This window comes from Dipteris shenzhenensis, chromosome 29 (assembly GCF_047967505.1).
Source record: "Dipteris shenzhenensis isolate YYH24624 ecotype China chromosome 29, Dip_SZ_1.0, whole genome shotgun sequence".
NCBI classification, from domain to species: Eukaryota; Viridiplantae; Streptophyta; class Polypodiopsida; order Gleicheniales; family Dipteridaceae; genus Dipteris; species Dipteris shenzhenensis.
In genome coordinates this window covers 18183593-18193695 of record NC_141624.1, presented here as the reverse complement: position 1 = coordinate 18193695, position 10103 = coordinate 18183593, and positions in this window count along the sequence as shown.

Genomic DNA, 10103 nt, shown 5'->3' with positions numbered 1-10103 from the left:
ACCCTTCCACGTAAGAGGACCCATAAGGTGTGTTGTACATAATCCATGGTAGTAATATTATAAAATGTAAGGTGGCATGGCTCCTCCATGTGCCACCCCTCCACCTAGGCGGTCCCATGCCTGCATTTAGTGAGATATGGCCCAAAGTCCATGGGAGAAGTAATATAAAATAGGTGGAGATGGAGATTATATTGGGTTATTCCCTCCATATAGGATAGGCCATGTGGGGGAGGTATAGAAGGTCCAAGGATGCAAGTTAAATAATGGGGAAAGTAGGATGAGGTGGCAAAGATTCCTTGTGCCAACCCTCCACTTGTCCTCCTAGATGTTTGAATGTATTATAAAATTGGGAAGAGACCAAGGGAGTATCATAGACTTGGGATATGGGAGATTTTTCTACATCATATACATATACTTTTACGTGAATACATATGCTAATTATGAAAGGGACGTGGCACCCTATAGCTACCCATTGACCATCCACATGAATGTTTGCAAATGATAGTTTTACAATTCAATAGCCAAAACACAATAGGCTACTTATGTCCAATGTGCAATTTCCTTATCTTGTCCTCTTTGTGGACCAAGTTTCATATTTAAAAACTAATTCATATCCATTTAAACATCTATCAAAATGGTCACATATCAAACTCTCTAAACAACTCTAGATGAAATAGTCAATCATTTTCTACTAGAAAGACCTTGATGCTTATGAATGACAACCCCCTTTCCACGTTCCTATCATAATTTTGTACTACCCTTAGCATTCAAGTACATCTTATATTATACCCATGGTGGCATCCTTATTTTTCTACTATCGGTGTGATTGGGGATGAGCTTCCATATGGAGGTGTTGAACCTCAAAATGGTTGGTCAATATATCAAAAAACTAGTTTTTGTACAATAATAATTTGTACTATGGAACAACCCACTATGATGTGGATGTTACTATTGTCACATATGTATTAAGAAATAAACAAATATTTTCATCTTTGTATATGATTTGAGGGTCTGGATCCTGGTGGTTGGTGGGAATTTGAAACACACCTTATCTAATATGAGATGGAAAGTTACAAAAATTAAGGACCCACTTAATCTTGATGTTAAATAGAGTGAATATATCTTGAAGCTTTAGATAAAGCTTCTCACTATACAAATTGATAAGTAGGCATAGTACATATCCATAGTCACATAAAAGGAACTTTTATATCTTATCGCTTAACATCTAGCCATTAGGAAGCTATTACAAAATCCATCATGCATTGCATTACCTTGTTTGTCCTAATATATATTAGGAGCCCAAATTAACTATCCTTTTAAAGTAGATTATTGCACTAATTTATGTTAATGTAAGTTCAATATTCTTCTTTTTAATTGATTTATTTTGTGTGAAATGCCATTAGGAAAAAAGGGAGCTTATTTTGGGGCCTTGTAAGAAATTCACTATTTTCTCTTTTCTCTCTCTACAAAAGCAAGAAAATATGGATACTTGCATGAGAAATGTAAGTGTGAAAAGGAATAAATATATTCTTTCACATGCTTTACATTCAATGTTCATATAAGAGCAACATTAATCTGTGCAGAATTTGGCGATTCTGACACCGCAGACGGGCCCAAAACCCCAAGAATGGCACTGGAAACGCTGGAATCGGACATCCGGAGGCCCGAAAACGGAAAAAAAGGGCCGAAAAGTGGGATTTGCAGCAAAACGCGATTTTATTCAAAGGTACCAAATCGCGTTTTGTTGCAAATCCCACTTTTCGGCCTTTTTTTACCGTTTCCGGGCCTCCGGATGTCCGATTCCAGTGTTTCCAGTGCTGTTCTTGGGGTTTTGGGCCGTTTCAGACGCGTCTGCGGTGTCAGAATCACCAAATTCTGGACGAAAAATAAATTTTTTAAAGATTCAAATTAGATCACCTCATTAATGTGACATGCTTCTACGAACATATAGTACTATTTCTTTTTCTTATTTTCATCTTCTTTTGTTGAATTTTCAACGTTACGTTGGCCCACTCCTGATTGGTTGAGAGCCTATTTTCTCTCTCTTCTAAAAGGCCCCAAAATGAGCTCCCTTTTTTCCTAATGCTTGAGCCTATAATATGTTGAACTAACTCTTTATATTTTTTGACCTATTGCAAAATAGCACTAGCTTTAGCTTATGAGGGACTATCAATCAAGTCTTTGTCCAAAAGAATTTTAAAAAAAAATTGTGCACCCATATAGATGGAAACATACAAGGCTACTTTGTGCATCCATATAGTTGGAAACGCACAAGGCTACTTCAATTTAAGTAGCCTCTAGTTAACCCAATTTGTAGTTTAAGAGTTAATGGGCATCACTTTGTTGATTTCATCACACATTACAAGAAGAAAAGCTTAGCTAAATTGAACTTTATTGATGAAGTAGAATTTAGAGCACTTTTCACAAACCTATTTCGCACCCTTCTAACTCTTACCCTGAATGAGATCATAGAAAATAATTTGCCATAGTCTACCCATGCACATTTTTCCATTCCTTGAACTGAACCCCTTGATGCCATACAAAGTTCAAGTGTTCCATTGCAAAAGTCATTATTACTTTGCCTTGAACAATGGAAATTGTGTTGAGAGTTGGTATATAATGCAAATAGGATCATCATTAGTCTAGTACACTTGAATTATTCCAAAGAAACCAATTTTCATCGGTACATTTATCCAAATGTGATCGATTGGAGATCCGTAAATTGTTGTTGAGATTTTGTCACTAATGGTGATTTTCTTGCATGAAATTTTCCAAATGTGCTTTTTTCTCAGAGCCTTTTAGTACCTCAACATGGGAATCTCCTAGCACAAAGGTTGGGTAATCCTAAACGAGGATCAAACTCTCTATGTACCTACTATGTAGTGCCAGTTCTTAATTTTTCTTTCTCTTTTTTTTCAAACCAAATGTTTGAGAAATAAATTCCATCTATCTATTTGGCATTTATGGTTGGGCACAATGTTGCATGTGGAATTTAGAAAAGTCTCCCCTAGCTTGTTGCTATAACAAGTTCAAGTGCCCTAAGCCTCTTTAAAAATGTGCATGAAATGCATGCATTTAAAATATTTTCTTGGGATAGATATTATTGCTTGTGATTGGAGTGGAGATGGCTGTTACTTTGCCTTGAAAAATGATAGGTAGCCTTTAGACTAGAGTAGTTGAGTAGGTGCTGTCAGTAAAGCACAAACATGAGGAAAAAAATACAATAGCATGGCACAAACAACTAGTGTGTTGCCAGATTCAGATTGTGACCCTGTAAATGCCTCTTTAAATAGCACAACACCCTAAGATATGGTCACAAATTAAACCTTCTTATCATCACATCTCATGTCCATCCTTGACAATCATACATCGCTCCCTATATTTCATATACCTTGATTTGTTTATTGTTCACTCCCTATACTTCAGAGTCTCATTTTTGTCATGGAGCATACAACTACTACCTTGAAATGGAACTTGAACTCTATCGTTTAAGGAAAATTTCCTAGAGAGGAAAAAAGAATGAGAAAAAATATGAACATGAGAATGAGACAAGGTCCCTCTAGGACTCTCGATCCTCCCTGCAAATGTGAGGGATAGTATTTTATTACAAAATTGGTGATGGGTAGAGATTTATGCATTTTGGGAATTGAATCCCAACATATACACGCTGAATAATACTGCAACATTGCAATACTGAGCACTTTTCTCATTATAAAAAAGAAATCATCATGAATGAACCACTGCTGGATATTTTTACGATAATTGTCAAAGATTGTGACATGTGGCTTTCAAGAGAGCTCAAGAAAGAAAAACTTCAACCAAGCTACCTACCATTAAAAGGGTATTTTTATGGACAGGGATGAGTATACATATCATCTTAATAATTCGAGAAATGCTCCAAGATACAATATGAGACTTTACACTTATCCTTGGAAATGCTCTATAATTTATATGCATGTGATTTTATTATTCTAATAAATATACTTTACATGCAAACGCTTAGATAGCCTCTAATGTATCAAACATCAAAGTTTTACTTTATAAGCATGTGATTATGTTCTTTCAATACATGCAAATGTTTTGGATAACATTTAGTGCGTCAAACATCGATTCCAATATGAGCCAATCTTGTAGGGGATACTCTCAGGTACCCAAAAAAAAAATCAAAATTTTTTAAAATAACTACATTCTTAACCCCTTCTCTAGCACTTACAACAAATGTAGAATACTAATAGTTATTTTGCTTAATAATATATCATAGTATGCTAGTTTTTTAACTTACCAATAAATTTTTATTAAAATTTTGCAATTATTTAATTAATTCTTAAATCCTTTTCTCAAAATTAACATTATTATTTTTTTCTCATAATGAAGACAATCATTCCTTATAATCAACATCATAATCCACTTTCCATAATTAGCTTCATAACAAAACCATAATTGGTATCGTAATATTAGCATCATAATCAACACCATAATTAGGATGAGAATCTCATAATTAAGATCACAATCAGCTTCTCAGAATTAGAACCATAATCTATTTCTCATAATTAGCATCATAACTAGTAGGATATTTTGGATGATAATTCACTTTCCACTGGATATAACTTTTCCAATAGGTAGGTTTTCCATAATCATAATCATAATTAGCATCAAAATCAAAGCTATTGATCATATACATTTTCAAAAATAGCTATTTTTGTTAGATATCAATGCTCCACTCTCATGTAACTACGCGAAAACCAGCTAACTCTACTTGTAAGGCCCCCATATGAGGAGAAGGCATTTGAGTAGCTTGGTTATCCGGTAGGACCTGGTTTGGACACCAGATGGGGGCCATGTGTGGCCTGATGGCTGGATGGAGTTGGCACACTGCCAACTAGGCTACATGCAAGTGCGGGAAGGCATCCCATGACTGATCGCATTGAGGGTGGACGGAGCATTTCTCAGGGCAACCCACTCTCAGTTTGCGGGGCCCATTTGGAGCCTCAGATGATCCCAGATGGCTCTATTTTTCACACCGGTTCTATCGTGTGGTCGGTGACCTATTTCGGGACTGACCCCCAGTCGGCCATTTTGGGCGGACTGGGTCGGTCACCCAATTGGGTTTAACCGACTACGACTGGTGGCTATATAAGAGCGAGCCCGTGAAGCCCATTTCATCACTGGCTACAGCAACCCCGATTCCTTAGCATCCAACCTCCATTGGTAAACGTCACTATATAAGAACGATTAATAGAAGCTAAAAAAGAACATTAGTGGGGCTAAACAGGGCCACAGCAAGTCCTATTTTGCCCCACTAATGTTTTTTTTTCAGTAATTACAAAAGAATGTTGTTTGTTACAATCTTTCCCTTGTGAAAAGGGTGATACAAAATCGCTCAAACAAGCTGAGTGACAGAAGCATATCCATGTCAAAGATATATAACATTGTTTGTTACAAAATTACCCTTTTGAAAAGGGTGATACAAAATCGCTCAAACAAGCCGACATATAGAAGCATATACATGGCAAAGTATATGCAAACTACTACTACTGCTGCTCATCCAAATCATTGTCCTCGTCCTCGTCGCACTAGCCTGATCCCTGGCCCTCATGAGTTGCGCTTGAGATCCCTAGCCCTCATCGAAGTCATGTAAGCCTAATCCCTTGTCCTAACCGCTCACCTCTGCTGATGGGGCATTTGAGCTTTGATTCTAAGAGTGAAACCATATTAATTGGAAATTAGATTGGAACTTAAAGAATAAAATAGTTTAAAACGTGAGATTATAAGTAGGAGTAGACTTATACTGTGCGAGCAGCCACCTCTATCTAATTGACCCTTGCTCCCTGCGCCTCCTGCCTCAATAAACTACGGCTTTGTTCCTATGTGGAACCGGGGTCTCGTCTCTGTGTTTGTGAGAAGCGACCCATCGCAGCTTGCTGTGGGCCCGATTTACGAGAGTTAGATAAAGTGCATGCAATATGTAGTAAAACAAATAGAACAATACATTAAATGAGAAGAAGCAGACTTACACAGTTGTCTCGAACGCCAACCATCCACCTGTACCAAAGTGCAAAGTACCTATGGAGTCCAGCCGTCTCCTCGCAACCCTCCTCTGACCCTCGAACAATTTGGGATGGTCCCTGTACTGCTTCTTAAAAAACTTCTAGTCAGCTTTGTCTGCCCAGCTGGGTTTAGCCTTCCCCTTTTCGATGGCAGTATGCAAGGTTGACCTACACTGCTTCAAGAGGACCCCCATGCGCTCTTTCATGTAATCCAAATTGAACTCCCAATTTGGGGGGTTAGGATATTGTCTTTTCAATTCATCGATGACTGCCTACTTCTTTTGGTCATCTTGGTACCGCTAATCAGTAGCTATGCCACTGTTGACGTGGTGGCTCATCAACCGCCTCATGGTAGCCATCACTATTGAGCCCTTTTTATTTTCTATTATCTCTCCAGTAGCTGTGATTTCATAGGATAGGTCCTCAACCGGGTAAGGAGGACTCATGGTAGTGGCAGAGTCATAGTGAGTGGTATTACTGTGAGCGCTTACAGAGCGAGAAGTAGTAGTGTGAGTAGGAGAGGGCAAGGGACCTGACTGGTACTAGGTCTCAGGACCAAGTGGAGACCTATAGGGATGTGAGTGTGCTGTCTCATCTACATCTCCCAAGTCAGCACAACATAAGCGACCCTTGCTACTCTTCCTTCCCTTACGATGGGCATGCCCAGATGATGAACCCTCAGTCAAAGGGGCTAGAGGGGATGGCTAGACAGTAGGTCCAGCTGTCGATGTAGGAGAGGGATTTGTTGAGGTCCTCTAGGATAGCATAGAGAAGAATCTTGCTACCTCTGCATCGGTCATCTGTGCGACAAACTCATCAGGACTCCGAGCTGCAATATCTTCTTTCAACAATGTATCGCTCTTCTCTTTGGCATAGACCGACTTGCTAAGATTATGGCCTTCGATGATCCTTTCCTTCTCCTTATGCTTGAGTACAACATCACTTGGGATGTTACCATCTTCATTCTCATCTAAGGGAGGATAGTATGGTGTGTTCTCTTGGTATAAAAGCTTCTTTTTAATGTCCCTTTCCTAGTGATGAATATCTCTATCACTCAATTTGAAAGCAGTAGGAAGTGAAGAGTGCGTCAAGTTTATTACCCCCAACTTCATGTCACATCTTTTGGTGGAGACGCTGGGTACGTTTGGTATTGGATTCATCCCACGTTACTAGACGGCGGTCTCGGGTGTACTTGATTGCATGTTATGCCTAGTATAGGCATGTGTTTTCTGATGTGATAAAGAAGATGCCTGGAAGAACTCTGTTAAAAGAGAGTTACTAGACGGCGGTCTCGGGTGTACTTGATTGCATGTTATGCCTAGTATAGGCATGTGTTTTCTGATGTGATAAAGAAGATGCCTGGAAGAACTCTGTTAGAAGAGATTGCAACCCATTTAAGAGAACTAGAAGATTGTGAAGGTGATGCTCAAGCTATTCGCACAGTCATTATGATCATATCCTTTATGTTTGCACTCTTGAATATGTTGGTGAATCGACAATGCCGGCAGCAAGCACAATGATAGATTGGGGATTGTTTCATGCACTAACAGCTTGGTGTGAAGAATTGAGTCTTTGGGTAGTTTTTGACTATAACAGTGGAGTGGTGATTCTCAATGCTTTCAACTTCTTTTGCTATGCAAATGATGAAGAGTACAATATCTTGAAGCTGTTATGTGCACTTTCAATTGTGAGAAGGGTGATTCTTGAATGCATGTATACATAATGTTTTCATGGTGCTGGTTGGTCACTTATTTTGGAAGATTTTATTGAGGATCACATTGTGGAGGGTTTTCAACAAGTGGTTATCCATAATGAGTTGGTCTTGGTATACTAAGGCTCTGTGGGATCTTATTTGGGATATTATTTGGATCTTGGTATTTCCCTTTGTGTTTCACGATGGTGAAGATTCCAATGTTTTGAGGGACCCAAGGAGAAGACCCGGACTCTTATCTTTAGGATTTTGTTCGAGGATGCCGGCTTTCTAGATGGTCCATGAAGGATCGGGTGGAGATTTTGCCTAATTTTCTTGAAGGTGTAGCCTTGAGTTGGCATGAGGCCTTGCCCGACTCTACCAAGGAGAATTGGGACCAAGTGGTGGCTACAATGAAGTAGAGATTTGGGGCAGTGGTCACCAAATGCTTTGATGTTGCAGTTGGACCGCTTCTATCAAGGAGAGGGTGAGATGGCATTGGCAATCCGATATGAAACTTTATGGACAAAGTATGAAAGGGCAGCTTTGCGAGCTATGGCATCTGCATCATTGGGCCCTTAAAGTTTCATAGGGATGGACCACTTAAAGATGAGCAAATTTTTCATGGCTTTGGAGCCTTGTCTTTGCTCAAAAGTAATGAGTAAAGATCCAACAACATACATGGAGGCATTTCGCATTGCAACCAAGAAAGAAGCTTCTCTAAAGATCGAATCCTCTTTTGTGTCTTCAACAGATTCAACTTCTAAGGTGGAGGTAATGGGCACTCCTCAGGTACCACAGTCCTCTGAGTTAGATCATAATATCTCCCAATTGATGGCAGAGTTTGCTAATTTGAAATTGCATTTGGTTAATGCACGATAACCTAGAGCACCAAGGAGTGAGGATAGGCCTCGAGATAAGAGTGGGGTCACTTGCTGTGAATGTAATGAAAAAGGTCACTATCGCCCCGAGTGTCCTAGATTAAGAAAGAAAGAAGAAAAACAAGTATCCTTGTTAGAAGCTTCTTCAGGGGATGAGGAAAGAGAGGTAATGATGGCTAAACGGGGGCATGGTAAAGAAAAAGAAGAAGAAGAAAGCAAGGAAGAAGTAGATGAGGAATATTAGGAAGAGGAATGCCATAGTAAGAAAAATAAGGCATCTAGAAGGATAATTCACCATTCAGACTTTCCTTTAGGACAAGGAATTGGAAGCTATGACTTGTTGTCCGACCTTAAAGAAAAAGGTGGTCATATCACCTTTGGTCAATTACTTGCTTTGCCTCCAAAACTACGGAAGGAATGGGGAAAGCTAGCAAGCACAAGAGTGTCAAAGAAGAAAAAGAAGAAAAGTGTCATTCCTATTGTTCAAAAGGTAGATATAGATGTTGGTGATGATGTACCTGTGGTTGATGTGATCATTGATGGTCAAGTGATTTCTAATGTGTACATTGATGGAGGTGCATTGATTAATGTCATGAGTGAGAAGACCATGATAGATGCTTATTTAAAATACTCTAGTACTACCTCTCCTTATCGCATCAAATTGGCTAACAACACTAGGGTAAAGACCTTGGGAGTTGTGAAGAATCTAGAAGTGGATGTATGTAGAATTTTTGTGCTGACTACTTTTCAAGTGATCCCTACCAAGCCAGATGCACATGCCTATCCATTGATTTTGGGAAGGCCTTGGCTATGCAAGGTGAAGGCTGTTCAAAAGTGGGATACTGGAGAATTGATTTTGTAGGGAAATGATAAGAAGGTGCGCTACAACATCAAAAGTAAAAAAAGGAAGTTGTCAAGGAATCATCTTCAACATCAGAGAGTTCGAGCTCTGACTTAACTGATGAAGGAGAAGAGACACGGTGTAGCTCCGAGGAGTCCAGCTTAGAGGATGAGGTGGAAGGAGTGTTGGTCTTTGTCTTAGTGCTGATTGGGATGAGTCAAGAGGGAACAAGGTGGTGGTACAAGAAGATCCTGTAGAGACACTTCATGTGGAGGATGTGGAGCACACTAAACAACGCCAATGCAATGAAGAGCTTATGCAACGCCTAAGGCGATTGGGGGTGATCCAAGCTAAGGCACTAAAGAAAGAGGTAGCACAACTACTTGAGGTGGGATTCATCTTTCCTATTGATGATTCAGAATGGATATCTCCTGTAGTTGTCACACCAAAGAAAGGAAATAAGTGGCGGGTTTGTGTGGACTTTCATCCTTTGAATGCATGCACTAAGAGGGGTCATTTTCCTTTGCCATTCCAAGATGAAATACTAGACCAAGTAGCAAGGCATGAGATGTATTCTGTATGTGATGGGTATTCTAGGTACTTTCAAATTCGTATTCGAGAGGAAGATCAAAAGAAAACATCAT